This window comes from Neofelis nebulosa, chromosome 10 (genome assembly GCF_028018385.1).
Source record: "Neofelis nebulosa isolate mNeoNeb1 chromosome 10, mNeoNeb1.pri, whole genome shotgun sequence".
NCBI lineage: Eukaryota > Metazoa > Chordata > Mammalia > Carnivora > Felidae > Neofelis > Neofelis nebulosa.
Window position 1 is genome coordinate 45,312,459 of NC_080791.1, and position 26,663 is coordinate 45,339,121.

Genomic DNA, 26,663 nt, shown 5'->3' on the forward strand with positions numbered 1-26,663 from the left:
ATAAAAATCCTGGCCAAAGTTCTGTAATATAAGTAAACATAAGGAACTTGCTCATGTTTTATTGCTGAGATAATCTTAGCCCCTTTTGATGGCAAGAGTGAGAAGTTTAAAACAAGAAAATGAGGGTTTGAGTCCCAAGACCAATATTTCCTCCTCAGTTTAGTGACAACTTCAGTGTGAGCCCTCATCACCCTCACTGCAAAACAGAAATAATCATCTTCTCCCCAACTACTCCACAGGGTGGTTATAAGAATTAATTAATAATGTTTGTGGAGGTGCTTTGTAGCAGCATCATGTCAAAACATTACCTTACCACATTTTTATCTCATAGGAAAGTAAAGTTCATTCTTTATGAAGAAAATAGAACATAAGCCCCAATATAGTGGGCTATATGGAACCAGCATTCTGGTATTCAAACATTTATGAGGGACCCACCACCGGTTCCCTTCTACTTGTGAAGTATGCAAGCCACACCCTGTCGAAGCTATTCTGTAGGGGGAAATAAATTATATTTGCATGAAAAACTGTGTATTCTGGGTGTTATATGAATCACCAAATTCTACTCCTGAAATGGTTATTATACTATATGTTAATTAACTTGGATTTAAATACAATTTTTAAATTGAAAAAAAAAAACCCTATGTATTATCTAGAAATACCACTCCAGGTTATATGATTCTACTTTTGCTTGTCTTTAAGCTATTTTGCAACTGACTACATTGTGAGTAACTGCGAGTAATGCAAGATGATTCTTATCTATAAACACTTAAGTTTTGTCTTGCCCTGCAGAGATTCAAATGTCTTTCTACCCACTCCAATAAAAAATTAGTTTTGCCTCCATTTATATATTTAGTTCAATATTCCTGGTCTACAACTATGCCCCTTTTTTTGCATTTTCTTTTTTGAATCACATTTGCTTGTCCATCATATTTACCTGATTTCTTTATGAGTTAAAAATCTTTAACACATGTTCATTCTTGTATCTGTATGAGAATAACAAATTTACTCTTTTTTGGAAATTATCTTTAAGCAGTTTGTCCCTTCTTCATTTACCCCACAAACATTTTCTGAGCAACTACTCTGTGGCCAGCTCTGTTTAAAGAGGTCACCAGAGCACTTAGCACGCTGCGGCACACTGTGAATCATTTCCTGACCCAGCCCAGCTTTATTGTGGCCAGCCCACAATAAATACTCAACAAATGGGTATTGAATTAATTTTAAAATGTCTTTTCCTAAAGGCGGTAATTTTTAGTCTAGTAATTTCTACTCTTGTAAAGGCCTTCCAACTAGAGCCTAGACAGTTCTGGTGACACTGAAGATGTGATAGATGTTTGACGAATGAATGAACTTACAGTAAGCTTTTGAGGGACTCACAGTGCACTGATGTTGCTGCTCATGTGAAGGTAGACCATCCAGGCTTGCACAGTTCCTCTCACTTGGGAGACATGGCAATCCATACCCAATGGTGGACTTCCAAGGCATGACAGATATAAAAACCCAACATATATATTTGATCCTTCTCAACGAAATCACCTCCCTGGATCAGCAAACCATTATTGGAGCAGTGGATTTGTGGTATCTTTTCTTTTAAAAAAATTTTTTTAACATTTATTATTAAGAGACAGAGAGAGAGACAGAGACAGAGAGAGAGACAGAGACAGAGAGAGAGAGAGAGCGAGAGCGCGCATGAGCATGGGAGGGGCAGAGAGAGGAGGAGACACAGAATCCGAAGCAGGCTCTAGGCTGAGCTGTCAGCACAGAGCCCGATGCGGGGCTCGAACTCGCAAACCGCGAGATCATGGCCTGAGCTGAAGTCGGACACTTAACCGACAGAGCCACCCAGGCGCCCCTGTGGTATCTTTTCTTGAATGGTTAGATTCCCAAAGTAAAAAAAGTCATTCTTCTAATTATTTAACTTTTTCCTTAGTCCAGTCAGTTAAATTTTTGTCATTGTTTTCAGGAGTTGATGTCATCCTTGCTCCATGGCTAATATTTTTATTCAATTACCATCAACCACAAACCTCGGGTTCATTTTTGTCAAACAGATTCTGACATTATCTCTGTCTTGCGGATACTGACAAGAACACTAACATGACCATTGGTTTTCTTTCATAAAGTGGAAAATAAGAGTTATGTTACGAATTTTCTAAACCCCGTGCACTGTGAGAAAAATCTATGCCTAGAAAGATAATTTAGTATAGAGAATTAGATATAAATCTTACCAAAAAAAATTAAAAGACACTACATGCTTAGAATGAACTACAAATCCTGGTTTCCAAAAGGGAGCTGGCATAAACCTTGAAGAGATTTAGTAATAATGCCCACATCTGCCCTGATACCTTCTCAACACCAGAAGTAAAGAATTATTCCTCACTGACCATGCTATAAATATAGCTGGCGGGAGAGGGAGTTTTACAGCTTCAGAATGACCATGTGGATTACTGCGAAAGGTTGTTCCCAACACCGGAGGGAATTAAATTAGCTGTGCTGAGAGTCTCAGAAGGTTGAAATGTGCTATTGTGCTGATATTATGTGTCACAATTGATGTAGTCAGTCCAGCAATTTTCAGCTATACGAAGTGAAAAAATATGGCTAAATTGGCTATTTTAATTAGCCAATTTGAAGATGGCCATGGCAACTGGCACAGGATACACAAACTCAAAATCAGATCATGCCTTTCTGAAGTCGTAGTGTTGTGGGAGGAAGGAGCCTTGAACAGAAATAACAAGGCAAGTAACCACATGTGGAAAATGTTCAGCAAAATAAGAGAAGGAGAAATAAAAAGATGTGATGAGAGGGGGAGAGATTACATTCAGCTCTGGCTTTAGGAGACTTCCTATGGAAAAGGAATTTGAGCTAGGCCATTAGTATGCCATGGTTATGAGGAGATGAAAGGCCAAGCATGCTGAGAATAGGGCACAGCATTGGTACACACCTGGAAAAGAGATAAAAGGACAAGTAGGAAGAAGGGAAATAAGCTCTCTGTGTGAATGTCCTCTGTGTACAGACCTACCCTACTTTGATGGCTTTCTACTTGGTAAGGCTATGTTTTTGGTGATAATCACTACAAAATTGCCATGTATGGATACTATACAGGGGAACATGAACATAAGCACCTAGACATGGGAAGGCATTGGAGTATGAACTAAAAATAGCAGGTACAATGGTTTTTAAACTTTATAAATCCATGGAAACTCTATTTGAAACAAAACATATGCCGGATCACAATAAACAAAATGGAGCTTCTCTGTTTGAGACAGGGATGGGGGTCCAAAGGCCCACCTAACTCAGCTTCTTCTAAATACAAACCTCATGTAGAAGGCCACAGAGGAATGATGTCTCACTGCTTTCTGGAATAGAGTTTAGAGAAAGTACTACTCTCAAACAACAACAACAAAAAAAATGTACAGTAGCAAGAATTTAGAGGTTTGGTTCTGATGGTTCAGTCTTTACTCTGGAAGGAATAGGGAGTCATTAAGAGTTCCTTGGGTAAGAGAAATGTACTGTGAGTGAGAGAAGAGACAACAGGAATATAATGATAGAAAGATGGAAATAATAAATCATTCAGAAAAGATTTGTTCCTCACTGACCATGCTATAAATATAGCTGGTGGGAGAGGGAGTTTTATGGCTTCAGAACAACCTTACTGTGAAAGGTTGTTCCCAAGTGTTTATGTCCCACTTGACCAAGTGATTGATGTGAAGGGGAAGGAAAAGGGAGAAGTCCACAAAATAAGGCAGGACTTCAAGCTGGCTGACTTATGTCATTAGAGAAAAACAGTGACTTGTGGAAGCTTGAAAGAAAAGATGAATTCAGTTTAAGAAATGCTGCACAGGCTGGGCACCAAAGGTAAAGGTGGCCAACCAAGAGCCAGATGTGAGACAATGGACCTTAGTAAATGTGCTCAAACCTTGTGATGCTCAAAAAGCACAGAAGCTACTATTCCCAATATGAACAAGAGGCCATCTATAGAACACAGCTACTAGATAAGACAAAATGTGTGAGAGTATAACTCCCATACAGGAAATGTATTGCTAGAAGAACAACCTTAGGTAAAAGTTCTCTTTTCCATCTTCTTCTTTTTTGGGCTGATAGGCTTTCTCAGATTTCAAACTATTTCTTCATACATTCCTTTTTTCATTCAACTTTTACCAATTAATTACCATTTGGGCTTGTGGCATAGTGCTGGAGCCTGTATGCAATTAAAAAACAAAAACAAAAACAAAAACGTAATAGTGGCCCCTGGAGGCAGCTTGGAGCAATAGAAAAAGCATAGATTTGGATGTCTGATAAACCTACACTTGAATTCTGGCCAGGTTAAACTTTCTCTAAATAGGATTTGAATCTAGACCACAGGGAGAAACCAGGATAAATGGTCACCAAGAGATGGGCTGGATTTCCAGAAGGGATCCTACTTTCTCCACCCCTTGATGGAAGACCTACCACTGTGGCTCTGACTTGTATGCACTGGGAGAAAGCAGTACCTAGTGGGTGCCCTGTTTTCTCCAGCCCCTTCCTATGGCATCTCTGCCATTTGTAAAGAAAGGGAAGTGGTATTTTCACACTTTTGTTCTTGCTCAGGGTAAAGAACAGCTCATCACTACATTTTCTTCTTCTTTGTTGATTTTAATTCCTCGAAAAATCAATCTATTACATGATGCCTCCCCTACAGCGACTAAAACAAGACTGTGGACATTTCCACTTCACATAGTTCCAACTAGCACTTTTCGGGAATCTGCCTCACACTGGTTTGGTGTCTGTGTGGTCACTGGTTTGGTGGTCTGTGTGGTGTCTGTGTGGTCTATTGAGTTAGAAAGCCAAAGAGATAAAGTCCAAACTTCCAACTCCTTAATTATCTTGACCTGACATACCAGAATAACTGGAAGAAAATGTATTCTCAAATAATACAGATAAACTATTCCTTCTTAAATCACTAATTATAGCCTAACAGAGCCCAAGAGTTGGTCTAAGGGAAATTTTATACAGACATCTAACCTCTAAAAATTGAGATTTAGAACTAAAAGCAAAGGCAAAAACATAAGTAAATAAAAATAACTGGAACTATAACAAACTAAAAACCTTCTGCACAGCAAAGGAAACCATCATCAAAATGAAAAGACAACCTGTTGTATGGGATAAAATTTTTCAAATCGCTTATTTGATAAGGGGTTAATATCCAAAAAGCATGAAGAACATCTACAACTCAATAGTAAAAACAATAACCACAACAACAACAGACCATCTGTTTTAAATTTTTTTTTCAACGTTTTTTATTTATTTTTGGGACAGAGAGAGACAGAGCATGAACGGGGGAGGGGCAGAGAGAGAGGGAGACACAGAATCGGAAACAGGCTCCAGGCTCCGAGCCACCAGCCCAGAGCCTGACGCGGGGCTCGAACTCACGGACCGCGAGATCGTGACCTGGCTGAAGTCGGACGCTTAACCGACTGCGCCACCCAGGTGCCCCCAGACCATCTGTTTTAAAAACAGATAGATGAAGGGCTCCTGGGTGGCTCCATCAGCTAAGCATCCGACTCTTGATTTCTGTTCAGGTCAGGTTCTCATGGTTTCTTGAGTTTAAGTTCCACATCAAGCTCCATGCTGACAGTGTGGAGACTGCTTGGGATTGTCTGTCTCCCTCCCTCTCTGTTCCTTCCCCACTTGTGTGCGCTCTCTCTCTCTCAAAATAAATAGACTTAAAAAAATAAAAATAGATGATCTGAATAGACATTTTCCCAAAGAAGACATACAGATGGCAAACAGGCTCATAAAAAGATACTCACTGTCACTAATCATCAGGGAAATGCAAATCAACACCATAGTGAGATATCACCTCATGCCTGTTAGAATAGCAATTTCAAAAAGACAAGAAACAAGTGTTGGTGAGGATGGGGAGGAAAAGGGAACCCTCAGGCACTATTGGTAGGAATGGAAATTGGTGCAGCTTCTATGGAAAACGGTAGAGACGTTCTTCAAACAGTTAAAAATAGAACTACCATATGATCCAGCAATTCCACTTCTGGATATTTATCCAAAGAAAATAAAAACAGTAACTTTAAAGATATATGCACCTCCATGTTCATTGAGAATTATTTATAATGGCCAATATATGGAAACAGCCTAAGGTCCATCAAAGGATAAATGACTAAAGATAATGTAGAATGTATGTGTGTCTGTATGTGGTGTGTGTGACGGAATATTACTCAGCCCTAAAAAAGAATGAAATCTTGCCCATTACAACAACACAGATGGACCTAGAAGGCATTTGGCTAAGTGAAATAAGTCAGAGACAGACAAATACTGTACGATCTCACATGTAGAATAAGAAAGAAAGAAAGAAAGAAAGAAAGAAAGAAAGAAAGAAAGAAAGAAAGAAAGAAAGAAAGAAAGAAGCTCATAGATACAGAGACTGGTGATTATTACAGGTGGGAGTTGGGAGGTGGACAAAATGGGCGAAGGGGGTCAAAAGGTACAAACTTCCAAATATAAAATAAATAAATCATGGGTATATAATGTACAGCATGGTGACTATAATTAGTAATACTGTATTGCGTATTTGAAAGTTGTTAAGAGTAAATACTTTTTTAAAATATTTATTTATTTTGAGAGAGAGAGAGAGCATGTGCACAAGTGGGGGAGGTGTAGAGAGGGAGAGAAAAATCCCAAGCAAGCTCGATGCCATCAGCACAGAGCTCAACATGGGACTCGATCTCACAAATCCATGAGATCATGTTCTGACTCGAAATCAAGAGCCAGACACTTAACCAACTGAGCCACCCTGGCGCCCTGAAGAGTAAATCTTAAAAATTCGCATCACAATAAAATTTCTACAACCATGTATAGTGATGGGTTTTAACTAGATTCATTATGGTGACCATTTCACAGTATATACAGATATCAAATCATTATGTTGTACACCTGAAACATGTTGTATTACAATTATACCTCAATTTAAAAAGACAAAAAATAAAATAAAAAGGGATGAGAATAATTTCTTAAAGGTTATGTTTCAATTTAGCCTTGTAAATGTTAAAAGTAAAGGGTCATTTGGGGGGGAGCTATTTTTATAGTGTCCTTAGGTGTGTGCAATGAAATACAGAAGAGTGAAAACTGAGCACACAGTGTATGAGCTAGTGAAAAAGATAAGCTTTCCCAGGAAGCACTATTCATTCTTTATTGAACAAATATAAAGAGACTGTACAATATTGAGAGATTTTCAAAAAATCAAGTCTATCCACATCTCCCCCAGTCCCCCATGATTGAATTACTGCCTCCATTTCCAGCCCTAATATTTAATTCTTTTTGGGAACAGACAATGGTTACAGCAGCTCCACTTTCTCTATGAATCTACTACATTAATCATGCAATTGCAGACACCTCCCCCACTACAGGTGAAGTCAAAATGCCTCCAAGGTTTACTAAAAGCTGCATGGGTAGATTTGGTCTAGGCAGCCAGGGTTTTCCAAATTGCTCTCCACTGCAAATTGTCCCCCCACACCTTTGTCTTCTCATTCCTGTTTTCTATTAAATTAGTAATATTTCTGTTTCAATTCTCTTCTCCCCAGGTTTGAAAATTAAACATTTTATGCTCCTTCTATTTAGTGGTTACTTTGACAAAATCTGAAGTTGACCAGTATTCTGTGCCTCATCTCAAATGATACAGGAACCTTAGGACTCTGATCAGGACTCATCCTTCAATCCCAGTCTTCTATGCTAATTTTTTCTAGCATTGTTTCTTTTGCTCTGCACATCTCTGTAACATTTCTAGTGGTAACTCAAAATCCTCTTCTCAGAGCACTATTTCTTAGAATCATGTATTGACAGAGGCTAGGTTGCATACCAACTTCAAGCTTGATGTTTTAAAAGGAAGTTTCTAAGTAAGCTCACATTACAAGGTATAAATTTAGCTCTCCTTCTAAAACATCAAGTTTTATTTATTTTTTTTTAATTTTTTTAACGTTTTATTTATTTTTGAGACAGGGAGTAACAGAGCATGAACAGGGGAGGGTCAGAGAGAGGGAGACACAGAATCCAAAACAGGCTCCAGGCTCTGAGCTGTCAGCACAGAGCCTGACCCGGGGCTTGAACTCACAGACCGTGAGATCATGACCTGAGCCGAAGTCGGCTGCTTAACCGACTGAGCCACCCAGGCGCCCCTAAAACATCAAGTTTTAAATGATGACTTTCTCTTCTGACCATGGAACAGTTTTTCCAACTTTCTTCTGACTTTGGAGTAATATTCTCAGGACAACCCTGAGTCAGGCGCCCCTAAAACATCAAGTTTTAAATGATGACTTTCTCTTCTGACCATGGAACAGTTTTTCCAACTTTCTTCTGACTTTAGAGTAATATTCTCAGGACAACCCTGAGTCAGGCTCCATTCCTTAGAACTATGTGTCCAGCATGCAGCAAACATGGGGAGACTGCACACTTATGGCTCAGTACTAGAGAAAAATCTATTCCAAGATGCTGGAATCTATTCTAATTCATGCTGTCCTATTCCTCAAAGATATGGCTAACCTGTGAGAAAGCCCCACCAGTATCTTCAAAAAAATGTTCAACCTTTCTTCCATATGCTCTCCCTGCCTATGCTTCCCTTGTGTACACTTTTCTGTTCCACCCCATGTCTTAAGTCATCATACTGTGAATGTAGTAACTTTATAGAAGATTTGGGGTTGTCCTAAAAAGGGAATTACATTGTAATTGCACAGCATTCTATAATCTCAAGAACTCTCTCTTCTGCTTTCCTAAACTTACGCTCCTCATACTACCCCACACAGCCTCTAAAGTGTGCATTTCAGTCCACCTTTCCCCACTACCTCTCTCTTAGTGGGGAGCTTACCAGGCTAGTCTGTCATCCTCTAGCTTCTCTGGAATTCCATAGGATCAATTTTTCTCTACTTACTCATGCAGGTAAGATTACCATTATTAAGCACTGGGTACTTGGGCTTTATCCTTGAGGCTTTCTAACTGAGACTCTAGGTACACAAAAGTGCCCCAAGAACAATTTCATGGAATAAAAGGAAGTCCAAATATGCTGGCCTCTAGGCCCCCACATCAACCCAATCTACTTATCAGAGATCTTCTAGTAATAAAAGCAGAAATGAGGTCAAGACCTATGACAAGGAAATTTCACTGCAACCAATTATAAATATGCTGAATAAGTTGCTACTTCTTTATAAATACCCTAAAAGCTAAGAAACTGGGAATTAACAATTTTCTTTCATAACAGGCAAAGGAAGATGTCTCCTTCCCTCATGGGTCTTGAGTAGGAACATTGGTGAGAAAAACATTCAGACGAATAAAGGAGTTTTCATCAGCAAATGAGCACTTTAGCACTAATATGATGATAAAAACAAAATATTTCCCACACTGTATAGATTTAAGGCACTATTAAGCCACAATGATTTTGTCTTGTCACTACTCCCTTACTTCTGCCTTTTAATGATAAATAACCATTTCTTAGTTTCTCATTTTTGCTTTATGGGGTTTGCTTTGCTTCCCAGGCAACAACTATTTACTGAAGATTAAAGACAAAGAAAAAAAGTCAAGAAGCTTTATTCATTCCATGGTAGCTCTTCAGAAGAGATGTGAAATAACTCTCTTAACTCAACTGAGAATAGTCATTATCTACCATGTACGCTAGTGGGCTCACCAAGCCCTGGAAAATTTGGGGGTTTGCCAAACTAAATTCTGGAAAGATAACACAATATAAAAGTGAATATTGCCTTATTCCACTCTCACAGAGAAATGTCTCTTCTCTTTTTAAACCATAGGAACTTGGCAAACTTACGAATGTTAGGAAAGAGAAATACTAGCCGAGTTTAGGTAGCAGAGGGAAGACAAAGGATAAAAACTACAGGGTCCCTTACCTGGATAGATTGATTTTTTATTATGATTGCTATTATGACCATTACACTGAAAGGAAGAAAACTTATTTGGGTAGCTAGTATGCAGTTGCAAGCCCTATTGTCCGTCTAAAGTGTTTAGACTGTTAGCTGACAGGTCAAGATGAGGAATCACTTCCGACGAGGTATGAAGTGATTCCAAACTCCCTAGGTCAGAATAGCTTAAGATTTCACTCCGAGTTGAATTCCTACAACATAAACCAGACCTAAGTTTCAGGAAGAAAATAAGTACGTCTTATATGAGAAGATGTCATAGATATGTAAGTCAATCTCTGAGTGAATGTTGGGCTACACAATAAGCCACCCCACCTTGGCCCCTACCCCCAACATAGACCATGAGTGGGGAACGGACTCAAAGCAGTAAACGCATTGGCTCATGAGTGACCACTTCAATTCTCTTTGTTGTTGTTTGAATTAAGGGACACAAGTGGAGTGAATGAAAAGGTAAGGGACACAAGAGCAATGAGGTCATTATTCTGTTCATCAAAACAGCACCTTATTTCCATTTGTACACATATCAGGTTGTTGCCTAGGAAATGTTTAGAAACCACTGTGTCAATAGAGTATGAGAGTCCATTGTTACAATCATATTTTCTTTCTCACTGACTACATGAGCTTGAATAGGTCATCTTGACCTAATTTATTAAGCTTAAAAAAATCAGGCTTGTAGAAAATAATACATGTGAAAGTGGGATTTGCCACTGTAGCAAAGGACCTAGAGAAATAATTGAACTGTGAGACTTCTGCAAATTCAGACAAGCCAGATATGAAGTAGAAGAGGGATATAGGGACACCTGGCTGGCTTAGTGACCAAGGATCCAATTCTTGATCTTGTGGTCATGAGTTTGAGCCCCACACTGGGTGTAGAGATTACTTAAAAAAAAAAAAAGAGGGGATATAGAAAGACTGGGACATGAGGCATCAATTTCCATGAAGGCCTGAATTAAGGAGGAGGAAAAGTTGCTATATTTATCATAATTCATGTGACTGTATGTTCAGATTTGGGCCTAGGACATTCCCAGTTTATGCCCACTTCCTTGCATGATTGTCCACTATACCATCTTTCACTCTCAAAAACGTGCCAATATAGATGAAAAATTACATGGTCACATTAATTACAGTCAAGGTAAAGACTCACAGATTTAAGATATACTGGAGTTTGGTTAACTAAAATCTATATCCTATTTCCTCTTCCTGTAGACTATCCTTCAATTTTAACATGCATTATTTATAGCTTTTTTTCCTTTTTCAGCTTTGAGGTATAATTGACCAAAGAAAGTAATAGAAAGTACAGAACATGAATTTTATATAGGTATATTGTGAAAGGATTCCCACCATTAAGTTATTTAAAATATCCACTACCTCACATATTTACTTTTTTGATGGAAGAACATTTAAGTTTTATTCTTTTAGCAAATTACAATTATACAATACAGTGTTATCAACTACAGTCACCATGTTATACATTAGAGCCTCGGGCTTTCTTTGTATTATAGCTGAAAGTTTGTACCCTTTCTACCAATCTACTTCTACTTTCCTCAACTCCTGAAAACCACTTTTCTGCTATTTCTAGGAGTTTGGCCTTTTTTAGATTCTACATATGTGATATCATGCAGTACTTATCTTTCTCTGGCTTATTTCATTTAGCATAACGCCCTTTGGGTTCATCCATGTTTACCCAACTGGCAGGATTTCCTCCTTTTTAAAGGCTGAGTGGAGCACCTGCGTGGCTCAGTTGATTAAGCTTCTGACTCTTGATTTAGGGTCAGGTCATTATCTCACAGTTTTATGAGTTTGAGCGCCACATTGGGCTCTGGGCTGACAGTGCAGACCCTACTTGAGAATCTCCCTCTTTCTCTGCCCCTCCCCTGCTTGCGCTCTATCTCTCTCAAATAATGAAAAAATAAAAATAAAGGCTAATATTCCATTATATATGGATACCACATCTTCATCCATTTAACCATCAATGGGCACTTAGGTTGTCTCCGTATCTTGGCTATAATGAATAATGTTTCAATGAATATGGAGGGGTAGATACCTTCTGCTTTTCTTTCTGCATGTTATAGAAAAAAGCCACCTCTCCCAGTTTTGTCAGACAATTTTAATGTAGTAGATGAACCTCATCATCAGCCCAGCACATGCTTCTCATTGCCTCTCAAACCACCATCTTTGTTTTGGGGCAATCCCAGTAGTTGGGAGTATGCCAAGACCAGTCAGTGTCTCAAATGAGATGTTTGTAGTCAGCACCTAGATGTAGTGTGATTAGAAGCCAGACACTTAGTCAGCAGCTGGGAAAGTATGCAAACCCATTTAAGGGGAAAACTGTGCATTTTAGCCTGCTCCCTCTGCACTAATCCAGGCTGTATTGCCATGGGTATGGAGGGGGGAGAATGTTCCTACACCCACTTACAAAAACTCCTTTTCTGTTTGCTATAGTCCTGTAGAACTGTAAATGCAAGCCTTGTGATTTAGGGACCCAGCCCTCAGATGGTAGCTATAAAAGTTGGAAGTGCTAAATATGTGGACAAGCATCTTTCACGGAGATGCTAATAACAGTTTTGTTGGAGAAAACCAGAGGGAGAAAAGTGGGAGTTGAGTGATCACCAGTTCTCTCAAGTTCCAAGTTCAATCACAGTCAACACCTAGATGCCTACTAATCAGATGCCAGATCCTCAGGCAATAACTTGTATTCATCCAAAACCCTTCCAGACAAAGACCAAGAGAACGGGTGCTTTTGCCTGTTCCCTCTGCATTGAAATCTGTGGGGATAGCCATGGCCGAGTGATATCTTTGTTTGCTATAGGTCTGTGGGCCCCATGAATGAAAGCCCCATTTTTTTTCAGCTAAATGATCTGAGGGACCATGCTTTGGGTGACGGCCTTAAAAGTTGGGGCACTAGATGTGTGGTCCAGACCTTTCCCTCTTCAGAGAGAAGCTGGGAGTTGGGGTTTCCCCCCTGACTCTATACAGCACTGTATTGGGAGTTGATTTTATGGTGAGAACAGGTCTACCTATTTTGATGTAGGCATTTTCTCAGTCACCCAATTAGTGAAATAACTCAAACAGTTTCTGGATTTCTGAGGAAATTCCTCCTTGTGTAACTATAGATTTGGTTCATCCATGGGAAGTGGGAAATTTAGGAACCTCCTATGTTGCCATGTTAGGTTGGAATCCCCTAGCTTTTCTTATGAAATATAAAGTACTTCAGTATTTCTATCCTCCTCCCAAATTATAAGAACACTGGTATGCTTTCATACTCGTAGTCTATCCAGCTTAGAATTTTATAATTATCTTTTAATGTTAAAAAAAGTGTAAGTAAAGTTTAACTAAAGATCATAAAAATGTTATTACTATCTGTGTCATCACATTATCCTCTTCTTTCTGTTTGGTGAAATTTATCCTTTAATAGTTCAAGTAAGGATCTATGTTTGATATTTGTATGCCTAAAAATGTCTTCATCTTTATTCCCGCCATAATGATAACCTAACTGGGTATAAATTCCAGGCCAAGAACTAGTTCCCAACAGCACTTGGATGATATTACTCTATTTCCTTCCTATATCCATTCTTCTTTATCTGCAATCTACCATTTATCTAATTACTGTTTTTTTAAAGGCAATCTTTTTTCCATCTGATAGTTTTTATTATCTCCTTTTCCTTGACATCTTTCATTTTCACTATGACTAGAAATTGGTATGTTTTTACTGACTACATTTAATATTCAGTGCATTTTATGATCTGAGAATGTATGTTACCATTCCTCAGATATTCTCCATCATTCACAGGGAACACTGTTCTGAGTTGCTTTTCAGTATTTTTCCTTTTTAAAAAAATTTTATCTTTCCTTTTGTGATAACCTCTCCAGGTCTAAGGGTTTTGTGATAGGTCCCATCTGGTATTCCAGGCTTAAACATTATAATGTTAGATCAGGATTCTTGCTGAAAATGATATTGTAGAGATCTTACAATCCACAATCAAAGCTCTATGCAGATTATTTCAGTCACTAGGCTATATTAGAAAACAGTGCTATTCAAGAAGACTGACAGGTCATGAAAAAGAATAGAATAACACATCACAGCATGATGCAGGTGATTTCCTCACCTTCAAAAGCATCCTTAGTTTTCATGTTACTCCACATTACTCAGAGGTACAGAGATGATACTCTACAAACTCACATGTATCCCCAGTATTTTAGTGTATAAATTTAAAATATTAGACTGTAAGTTAAACATATCCAACTAGAAATCATTAACATTACAATGATAAAGAAGCAGCAAAAGCCTGTCAACTTTCATTTCACTAAAAACAATCTAAAGATGTCAGCAGGTGAGTGGCTCATCCTAGTGAAACAACAGACATACCATTGGTTTTAAGAGAGACTTCATATACAAAAATTAATTTTAATATAGAAGATAGAAACTAACATAGCTAACAGACTTCCGTTATTGTCATCTGGATCAATTGGACATTGTTGGAAACTTTTGTATCCTCAAACTGGTGACTTGTTCATATTGATACATTGATTTAAATGAACATTTTTAACCTGCTCAATATATCCTGATCTTCTCATCAACCTTGATAAAAGAATTTTTCATTACCTAAGTATAACTGACATTTCTTGAATACTACTGAAAACCCTCTCAGTTTCATCTCCTATTCCGGCCCACTGCTACAAAAACCCATTTCTTTTAGTCACTCGGGAATTTCCCATCCCCACCCCTGTCTACATATCACAATCCAGAAGCAAGAGATTTAACATCACGTGGCAATCCTTGACCAATGGAACTAGCAGCTAAGGGATAAATGTTTCTCCTTTTTTCCTCAGGTAGATAATTCTTAGACATCATTTCCCCACAAGATTAAGCAACACATCACCAGTGGGCACTGACTTCCCTCCTCTGTTCATTCCTTCCTTTTTCACTTGTGCTCCTGGAATCATATTCCCATATAAACCACCTGTCGTCAAGCTCTTTACTTAGGCTTTATTTTCAGGGAAATCTACACTAAGATATTTTTCAAGAACCTAACCCTTGGGTACACAGATATATAGTCAATTGCAAAGCTACAACCCATGTAATGAGTCCATTTCTTTTTAATTACAAAGTTAATGTATGCCCACTTTTGCACTGAAAATAAGAGTCTCACCGTTTCTAATCTGATGTTTTTCTGTATAGTATTGGACATCAAATCCTTTAAATATAATTGAACTAATTTGCCTAAAATCAAGGCACATTCTTCTAGTCTCTGACACCCACCAGACAAAATGCCCAGAAAGACTCGAAGAGAAAACAAAGGTCCATTTATGAATTTGCTAGATTAGTAGATTCTGTAAGCATCTGAGGATACAAATTTGAAATAGGAGACATACCTGCCTTCAGTGAGCTCATATTATGGTAAGAGAAACATAATAGATTCATATATATATATACATATATATACATATATACGTATATATGTATATATACGTATATATGTATATATATGTATATACACACATATATACACATACATACATATAACACACACACACACCAATGAAGTATAATTACATGATATATAAAATAAAAAAATTATTCTATAGAAAATGAATATACAAATAACATGGTACTTAGATTCTCCCTTCCCCCAAAAGGATCTTTGCTGCATAATTTTGGGTACATTATTTCTCTGAGTCTCAGTGTCCTGAAATGTTAAATAGAAACAATTATAACTACTTTAAAAAGTTTTTGTGAAAATTCAAGAAGACAATATGTGAAAAGTGTTTGGCATTTAATATATGGCATCCATTATTATTGTTCTTTGTTACAGACTTTTCATCGCTATCGTTAATAACAAATGTCATTTACTATCATTAATGTAAGAGGACATGACCATTAATTTAACAACATGACAGGAAAATAACCATGGTAAAAATAAATGAAGTTAGGGTATGTGGTCTAGAGAGAAGTAGGGAAGGCCAGAGGAGGCTTCAAACGTAAAGGTGAAGAGAAGGCGGCAGATCTAAAAATAAGTTCATAGCACAGGTGGGTTTGTGGGTGTTCCAAGTCCTTAGTCCACAGTATGGAGGAACTCACAATTCTAATTTGAGGTCATGACTTCCAGAGCCTGTCATTTGTGGAAGAGCAGCGTCTCCATCACCCCTGGATTCCTGACAAATACACAATTGTGGCTTCACTGGCTTCTCCCCTCAAGCAAGTGTTAAGCTGAAACTCACTCAAGCAGAGCTATTTAGCTGCCCTTCCCTCTCTGTTCTACTGGCTGTGTTGTCATCATGTGTATTCAATTAAGATTAATATCACTACCAAAAGAGTCTGAGTTCTCACCAAGCCCCAAACAGAAATCACTCATTGGGAACCAAAGTCCTATGGCTCCATTATGTTCTGAGGGCAAACAGCAACTGAATGATGAATTACATCCTCCATTTTGTTGTTATAGTTGTATGGATTTAAAATGATTAAGATAAGACCCAGCTGTAACACATCAGTAACCAATGCAAACAAGACTACTCTTTATTAATGGATAGATAGTCCTTACATCCTTTTCCATTTTATTTTATTCACAATTATGGTCTCTAAGAACATTCTTGTTCTTATTCTTATTTTGGCTCATTTGAATTAACAAGACTTATTTCTTCTTGATAAATTATGTTTAATTAATCCTTTTGGACAGCACTGAGGACCAAATATTGGATGAGCTACTTAATCATGAGCCCTGTCAGAGCCCAAATCCACCCCAGACTAACTAATGGAAAATTGTACAAACAATAAGCATGCTAACAGAACAGATAAAGCTGTCCACAGCCACTTGAGAAATGCCCTCCCTCAGGATATGTTTCAAAACTCTGCGCACATATCTAAAAGGTTCCAGACTTTTTGTCTGGGATTAGTTTTTATAAAGTCAAATAGCAGATTCACCGTCACAAATCCAGTTTTGGGGAAGACTGAATCATATACAGTTTGAGGAGCCATTTTGAAGAGAAAGAATAAAAGTAAATAGGAGATAGATATAAATTTTAACATGGATTAAGGCTAAAAAAAGAAATGCTAATAAAATGTAAATTTTTTTAAAGTTGACAAATACCACAAACATCACTGAAGTCAGAAAAATAACATACATTCACTAAGTTACTGCGTGATCCATTTCTATAATACTTCCTCATACATATTTTTGCTGGTTTTTCTGGTTGTCTCTTCATATTAAAACAATTTTGTAGTATCATTTTTTGATAGAAATAAATGGAAAGAGCCTTTTTTCTCGCACGGTTGGTCAAATATTGTTTTTTTTTTAATTATTTTTGATGGCATTAAGTAGCCATCTGTGTGAACTGAATTCTCTACTTACAATGTTACATATCTGATGATGCAAAGAACATTCAACAGACAGGCTTCCAGTTCCTTCCAGTAAGCTCTGCTCACACAATTCCAGGGCCAGATACAGTAAGACACATTCACACTGTCATGTCACATCTTGATGTCACAATGTCCAGCATAACAAGAATTAGCAATATTCATGGAAGCCATTTCTATGTCAGGATGCTTAACAGCTTCACTCTTCATGTAAGTGGCCATTTTTCATTAAAAAAAAGCTATTAGCATCCTTCAGCATACTAGTGAAAAATACTGGTCCACATCTTCATATGGTGACTTTAGCCTCATGTTCTCCCCCAAGTATATATGCCATACAATGTCTGGCCTTAGCATTGGAATCCAGATTCATTCATGCTGATATCTTTGTCCTTTTCTATATCTCTCCCAATCCTCTCTACGTTGAAAAAAACAAGAAAGAGCACAAAGCCTTTCTAAGCACAGAGTTCTTGCTGCATTTAATGGAAGGATTCCCTGGGGTTCTACATGTGTATCAGAGGAACTGGTTCTGCCAAAAACGGCAAATCTAATCATCAAAAGGACATTTAGAAAGGATTTTTCTTAAAAACACACCTTTTAAATTAAAAAAAAAGTAAAGGGGAGAGAAAAATATGATTCTTAAGTTACTAGAACATGGTAGCTGCACACTCAGCTGTTAAAAAAATTCTTGAAGGATTAACCATGTATTAGGGATTCTGCATTTTAATTTTGGCATGAGATCTTGGAGTTTTAAGGAAAATACAGTTGAAACCATTATTTTTTCAAGCTGATAATTACATGGCTTACATCCTTTTCTTCCTTTTTTCAGATTCCTGTATTGGTTTTTTGTTTTTTTTTTTTTTAACTCTAAACAGGGCTACATTTGGAAGTGGTGACAAATTTAACACTTACACAGAATTTCTTAATGTCATTTCTTCTCCTAACAAGCTTAGTGAGAAATGAAAATATGAAGGAAAAGACATATCTTACTTGTGTGCTTCTTCCAAGCCAAGCAAGAGAATAGTTGTAACAGATTCCATGCATTAGTGGGCACTCCATTACCCCATTTTGCTAAGAATCAAATCAAAAGAGACATCTGTTCTCAGTAATTTCTCTTTCTTCTGTACCAGCAAACTGCTTCCAGCAGAGGAAGAACTCCACAGTGCCATAAAGAATCCCTCTGGCTTTCAACAAACCATTATGTGAAGGTCAGGTCTATATGCTACCAAGAAGAGTTAAGGTGAAATATACATATATATATATATATATATATATATATATATATATATATATATATTACACACACACATACATACAGATATATAGACAGATAGATACACACACACACATATATATAATCAAAAGGGTAACAAATTGATCTTCTATTAATCAAAAATGGCCAGGAAGTCTATTAGATTGAATTTTTCCAGTTAATGGTAAACATGGGATACTTGTTATGGGACCTGTTATATGTCACACTATGATAGGACCATGCTTCTCAATGTTTTTTAAACTACATTCCTTCTTGTTGAACATAAAAATCTCCACTTTCCTGGAGCTTCTACTCTCTGCCTAGGTCCATAGGCCTTGCTCTTGTCTTCATAATGGAATCAGTGAGAGACAAAGGACATTTTGTTTTCTGTATGTTCCCATCAGCCAAGAAGTTCCCTTTAGCTTTTCTGATGCAGTTTACATTACAAAACTAATGGCCTTTTGTGACATTTCAATTTGAAAATTTGTATAATGTTAAATACATATTTTCATATTGCCCGCTGGGAGAGTGATGCGTTCTCCTGGAGGAAGAAAGGTCTCTGCCCCGTCCCTACCCACAAGTAAGAAATGCTGCTCAAAGACTAATGATTCCAATTTTCTGCTTTAGTAAATAGGATAGAGAGAGCATAATTGAATTCCATTTAGTGCTTAGGATCTAATAGTGCCTCAGGCTCTGGATGATAAAGTTGGATCTTCACTATACAGCACGATAGCTACAGATTTACAAAATAAGCAAGCTTGACTGGAAGGTGTACCACAGAGTCAGGAAATACTGCAAGTGCCCCTCCCCTGTTATTTTTTTTTTTTTAAACAGCGTTTCCGTCACTATGAGCATTGTTGAGAATTATAACTTGAAAATATTTAAACTACCCAATGCAGCTCATCTTTGGTGATTTTCCCCCAAAGCATCTTCTATCATATATGAAGAAAGAAGCAATCTCTTTTTTAATCTATTGCCTTAGAATCCTCCTATATTTGCAGATATGTAATGACTTTGCCATGTCAGTATTTGCTCAGGCTCTGGATATTAACTTCCATAATTCTTTTCACATGCTCCTGGCAATTAATCCCTCATGCAATATGCATACTTTAGTGCCCTTTTACTGCATGACCTCCACGGTCACATCTCCCCAGGCTAATACCATGCTAACACCTTGATTCTGCTTTCCAATTTTAGGATATACTGAGTTCAGGAAGCAAAAATAGAATGGGCTTGAACTGTCTCATTTTTGTTCCACCTTTTCATGGTCCCTGTGTGTTTCACCTTGAAATTAATTAAGAGAGGACAGTGAGGTGAAATTGCACTATTTCATCTGGATGTTACCCTGCTTACCCTTTTTGTTCTTTTTTTTTTTTTTGACTCTTAAAACACCAAAATTTCAGACATATATTTAAGCAATAATGAAAGGATCACAGCTCGTTACAGAGGTTTTTGGTCAAACACAGATGCATCCCCCCTCCTTGATTTTTTTTTTTTTGTTCATAAGAATATGAAACTATTATTATGGCATAAAGTTGCCAAAAGGGGGAAAAGATTTTTTTTTAAGATGTTCATGAGATGAAGAAGTATGGTTGACTCCAGGTGCATGATGGAGACAGCAGATTCTGTATCCCACAAAAAGGTGTGATACCGGTACAGAGCAAGGGACAGTAGTAAATTAAATTTCCATGCCTGTAGAGAGATGAGGAAACCAAGAAGATACTTGCACGGCTGCTCACAGACAGGGTAGCAATTGTATACTTACAGGTGGGGGCTTGTGGGGGAATCAGCAAGATGAGGTAAAAATATTCATTCTCTTTGTTTCAGTATCCTAGGCCTCTGCTGATACCACATTGCTACCACCAGTCCAAAACTCACACACACACACACACACACACACACACACCCATAATAGACACAATAGGGTTCAACAAATCATTCAGGCAGTTACAACAGGGAGTGCTGCACCTGGCCAGGCTGGAAACAGTAAAAGTAAAGAAAACTAATGTAATAAAGCATGAGCAAGCACCACTGGGGACACCAAGAGAGAATCTAGTATCAGTCAGACCAAGTGTGACTTCTAAACAAGAAATGCTCATCAAGGCATGAGGCACGTTTCCTGAAAGGTTTCCTCACGGTCATACCATGCAAGCGTATGCAAGCTGATTTACAGAGCACTACAGGTATTCTCCCAACAAGGCAATAAGACCTGGATCAGATGATAACTTGACTCATATGCATTTATGGAGGGACTACCATTCATTAGGTGCTATGCTGGGCATGGGAGAAGGCGAGCACAGACCCTTAGACAAGCAACAATCATGTCCTGTGCTGAATGAAACTACAGGTGCTCCTAGGGGTCAGGGAGATGGACATGGAAAATAAACTCATTCTAGAAGAGTCAAGGACAGCTTCACAGAGGTGAGTTCTCCGTGCGGAGTTTTGAGCATATCACACAGGATTCTTAGCTACAAACAACAGAATGCATTTGCCTATTTTTAGCAGCAAATCACTTTATCAGAGGAAAGCTCACAGGTTTTCTGAGAGACTATGCAGCCAGGAGTAACACCCCAAAGCTTATTATGGAACAGCTCCAGTGGAGAAACTGCTACTGCCACCTCTGGGCAGAGATCCAGTCCTGGGCCACAGGACTTGACCAAGTGCTGCCTCTGGAACTTGATGAACCTGCCACCTCAGAAGCTCTACTTTCCAATTCTGAATCTGGGGTCAGTGCATCTGACTGGTGGAGCCCGGGTCACATGCAAGAGAAAATGAGAAAGCCCACTTTCTGAATTTGAGACATACAGAGTAGAGAATGAATGCTTCAGGAATAGGAGGCATATTTGATGTTTCTGGGCACACAGAAGAGATGATAAAGGTTCACTTCAGAGGCCTATAAAGACACTCACAACATGAAGCAAGGAGGAATGGTGTGTGCAGGGGCACTGAGAGTCAAAGAGCCTGGCTTACAGCAGATCTGAGAGGTCATTGCTCTAGACTTTCAACCTCATCTTAGGAGAGGGATTCAAGAAGCAGCAACTCAGTTGTACACTATCAGAAGAGATTTTATTACTTTAGTTATTACTATTATTAGCACTCTTATTCCCAAATGTCGAATTCATTGTATCTTGGATGCTCTGTTCACACAGCACCCATCACTAGCCAAACCCTGTGCTCAAGCATTGGGAACTAAGACTGTGGAACAGCCACTGAGACCTTCTGCTCCCTCCCAGGGCCTGACACATTTAGATCTATTAAAGCTAAGACTTTTACAATTATTAACAATATTCCCCTATGCATCCTCAACTGGAGTTTGTCTAGAAGTATTTCCTATTAGAACATTTAATAACCAATTGCATATCATCCCATGCTGTATGAGCACATGGTTTTTGTTAGTTAAGACAGCAGCCATGGTACATGCATTGTATAGCCACCTACTATAGAACACAGGCACAGAAGCTTGCTTACTACAAATATTTTATCATCATAAGAAACCCTTTCTTTACAGTAGCTGTCAGAGCGGTTTGCATTTACATTCACACATCTGTCCACCTGTCAATCAGGAAACAATTAGAGGAGGCAAAATGAAGAGAGCAAACCTGCTCCTATTGGCTTGGCTTTCTCATGCAAATGCCAAGCTGACTTGGACAGAATACTTTCAATACTTTAATGACCAGTAAGTCAGAACTTCACACATTTTCAAACTTCCCTAACAACTCTGCATAGACACAGACAACACCTTAGGGATCAGTCTAGCTTATTAATTAGTCTTCACACTCTTGTCTGGTTTCTAACATTTTAGAGCCAGCTTGTAACATCAGCTCAAGTTACAAAACCTGCTGCATCAATAAGTTATTTCCCATAACACTAGAGGCACAATTAAATCAGTCTTTATAGCTTCTTGAAGATTTCATATTCAGTTACCAAATGCACCAGAAATTTCTCACTTTACTGAGCTAGGCATTTCCATTCTGTATTACTGCAATGAACTTCTTTCTGAGCTTTTTCAAGCTCTCCATTTAAATGCCTTGTTGAAAGAAAAAAAAAAAAACTCCCAAATGTAACCAAACTGTTCTAGTTCAGTTTATGACTAAGAGCTACCTAAACACCCCTTCCCCCAGCTCTCCTTCTTCTGCCTCTATTTTTCTTTCTTATTGTTTTGATCAACTTTTAATTGGACCACCAGAGACAACTCAAAATCTAGGGAAGAAAGCTCATTGTCCTCTACCTCAGTGTCTAATGCTCACTCTAGGATGATCTTCTGCTCTTTTTTGATAGGTCTTTAGGGAGTAATCTCAGAGAAGCCCATTTTTAATAGTTGGCCAACTCAAATAAAACCAGGAAAGATGTGGGAATATGGAAAGATAATTTATACTGCAACAAAACAGAAATATGATGCAACTCTAACAAATGAGTCCAAACTTTTTACAAAGAATTCTGTTGAGACCATACTTGGATAAGACTTTAGAACAAAGTATAGGGTTATTTAAAAGAAAACGTTTCAAAATGGATTTATTGCTTATTAGTGGACACGATTTCACATTTTAAAAGAACTATAATTTGTAATTAAACACCCTCACTCCACCCTACCCTAGAATGATACCTACTTGTTCACAAATAGAGATAGGAAACTTCATTGGACAATTAGGGGTTTACATGACAGTTTCACAGAAATTATCTCATTTTATCCTTAACATTAGGTAGAGAAAGTATTCTTAGGTCCATTTCAGTAACTAGTAAGCTGACCTCAGCATTTCCCCAAGATCACATATGTAATTAAAGAGGGATTAAGCCTCTAATCTTATCTTCTCACTTCTTACCATTCTCTTTTAAAGAGCCTTCAAACTAATGTTTGAACACTGAGTACCTGACTGTGTCAGTCATTCAAGAAGAGCCCAAGGCCCTTCCTGGGTCTGCAACCCTTAGCACCACCCAAGTTGAAGGGAATGATGTCAAATGCCCCATCATACCTCAAATAGGAGACAGGTCAGTAAAGCAAATGTTTTCACCTTCATTACATTTTTTAACCATCTTACCCATGGAGAGTGCTCAGCAAAAATACCTTTCCAACAAAGCTTCACAATTTACAAAGGAAACACTCTGCATATCACTGTTCCAGGCCTTTCCCTTTTACCAGCTCTTACTTCCCCATCTTTCCATCTAATACTCTGTTTTAGTTGTCTTTATTTTACTAAATTTTTTTTTTGCATTTCCTGCTTGTTATTTTGTCCAGTGATGAACTCTTAGCAAAGGCAAGACAATGAAAGCCACAAAAACCTTCACCTTCTTTAGAAGCAATGAAAGCCAAAGTCTACTATGACCACAGAGAAAGATTCCATTCCCTACCCATCCTATGTTAACAGCTTTTTCTCCATTCACAATATAGTATATTCAAGAATACATAAATTCTTCAACCCTTTCCTAATTCCGGACTTATGTGTTAACACAGAATCGCTAAGCAACCTAAAGCTAATTCTTTTATTGCTGGCCTCTTATACCAGTGCTTCCTGCCTTGGCTTCAAATGCAAAATCTGAATAAAACTATGTCTGCCCTCATGAGGCTTACATTTGTAATGGAATTCATCATAAAAACAAATTCTGTTTGAATTTTCTGGGTCTCTACTATGCCTAATACCATGGACTATATTTGTAACTCACCAAATATTTATTATGTTGAATTACAATTATGGTAAGAGTCAGGTATAGATATTCTGATAAAATGTCTATTTTAACCACTGCTTCAAAAGAAATATAAGATAAGTGGTATAAGGTGGGGCACATGGGTGGCTCAGTCATTTAAGCAGCTGACTTCACCTCAGATCATGATCTCACAGTCTGTGGGTTCGAGCCCTACATTGGGCTTTGTGCTGACAGCTCAGAGCCTGGAGCCCACTTTTGATTCTGTGTCTCCCTCTCTCTCTGCCCCTCCCCAGCTTGTATTCTATCTCTCTCTCTCAGAAATAAATATTAAAAAAAATAAAAATATATATAAGTGGTATATGAGCTTAAAGAGAACAGACATTAATATCTAAACTATAGCAAGGTAGCCTCAAGTGTTCAAATGTCTCTCACTACTGAGTTGTGTCATTTATACTTAAAAGCAGTTTCCAGACAAATAGCTTTAATTCTCAGTGGGCCAGTTAGCCATTTCAAAACAGTTTTAAACAGGTTTCTCTACATTTCTTTCAAAAATTAAGTGTGTTCTTTAGTTTCAGCCATTCTTTTTTCATTTTTGGTTATTGAACCTCCATAACACATCAATTTGTTTTTAATTCAATACAGAACTTCTATTTTGGATTAGTTTTCATGTGGGCCCATACCTGTTCCCAGTGTTTTATATTTTCACATTATTCTTTATCAAAATTACCACATATGTTATACCCTTATTCAAACAACAAATGATGTCATGGATTAGTTCTATCATTTCCAAATTATTGATGGAGAAGCTGAGGTTCATGGCACCCTAAGCGGCCTCATAGAGGATTTCACAAAGGCATTTACTGAAGATGGTGATGGATGTAAAGAGATGGTAAGCAGGGAAGATAAGCATTCCAGGTGCAGAAAATAGCCAGTCAAGCATAAGTGGAAGTGCATAGCTGAGTGAGGACCCAGCTGCCCCAGGATCTTTCATTCATGGGGAAATTCTCCTTTGTCACCATCCTGTAGCTCTTTCCTTGAACCACAGATTTAGAAGGACTACCTTGCCTCTGGTAAAATATAATAAGTTTCTGATTTTTTATAAAGGAAATATAGAAAATACTCCTTTATTCTATAATACTTATTTCTACTGACTCTAACCCAAGTTTCAAAATTACCCTATTATACACAGAATTACTACCCACTGAGTCTGTATACTGTTTCTTGACACTAATACTATGTAACTTTGGGGAGACTCATGTACAAAATACAGGTAACAACACCTACTGTACATGGTTGTTGTAAGGACTAAACAAGATAATCTGTGAAAGTACCTAATGCCTGGCACAAAGAAGTATTGTTTGGGGATAATCTCAGTAAATTTGGCTATATTTGGCTAATGCCTCCAATCCAGCCTAAAAAAGAAAAGGCAGCCAGCTACTGGAGAGTTTATGCAATAACTTTCAATAATCAGTAACTAGGAATTTAAATTCTACCAGCGGTTTTAGAAAGTTGTAAAATGTTTTCCACTTCCCTCCAGAATCATGCTGATACCCCCCCAAAAAAAAAATACATTAAAATTATGTGCAGACAATTGTGTTGAAGTAAATGGCTTAACTTTTTAATACTTCCCTCCTGGTGCATCAGTTAAGCCATTAGCACCAAGGACTTCTTCCTGGGATCCCATCTGCTCCCCGAGGTTTATTTTAAACAATAAGCTACTTATTCTAAGAGGAGAGATGCTCCCATCACATTAAACTAAGAAGTCCCAAACACAGTTTGGTGTCCTAGTTATTTTGTCTAGAGACTTAACAGCTTAAATAATTTCAACCTAAATATTAGGAGTTGAGGGGAATAGAAACAATCTGGTATTAGATATTAGGCCAAGCAAACCTAAGTCAGGAGGCACTGATGGTCTGAAAAAGGAAATACACAAATGGGTGGAAAAAGGGTCAGATGAGAAGTTGAGTCCAGCAGCCTACAGGCAAGTTAGGAGTTAGGAAGTCAGAGACAGAGAGGCAGGACGGAAGCCAGGCACAGCCCCAGAGTATGGCAGATGAAGCACTTGCCGCACAAGGTTCTACTCTCAAAAGCAAGAATGGCCTGAGGTTAGCATTTGAAACATCCGCCCAATGACAGGTGCTGGAATTGGAAGGACACAGTTAGCTGAGGCCCCTGGCCAAACAACCAGTTATCAAATATAAAGGAGAATTTTCAGTTTTCATCTCTCTAACCTTTGTTATCTGAGGACATTAACCAGAGAATTAGAAACCCTTCTCCTTTGCCTGTAGAACATACAGAGGTCCTCATGCTGACTTCTGGCCTTTCCTTTACAGCCGTTTTAGCTGGGCCTGCCAGCTTCTAAACAGTAGTGTTTCCTTCCTGCTCTCTCTAGATGATCACATCCCTTCATGTTTCAACTACCACCTATTAAGAGATGCCCTCTAGATTAGTATCCCTTCCTAGATCTCATTTCTGATTGCCAGCCCCATTTGTCAAGTGTTTAAAGGACATCATGTGGGCA

The 26,663-nt window shown here is 38.1% G+C and overlaps 1 long non-coding RNA gene across 1 annotated transcript; it reads left to right on the forward strand.

Moving 5' to 3' along the window:
- Nucleotides 1-17,407: 17,407 nt before the first annotated feature.
- On the forward strand, nt 17,408-24,115 carry LOC131487172 (uncharacterized). The gene is made up of 3 exons (XR_009249645.1): nt 17,408-17,463; nt 18,381-18,490; nt 23,340-24,115. It is a non-coding gene; the product is annotated as an uncharacterized LOC131487172 (long non-coding RNA).
- The last annotated feature ends 2,548 nt before the right edge of the window (nt 24,116-26,663 follow it).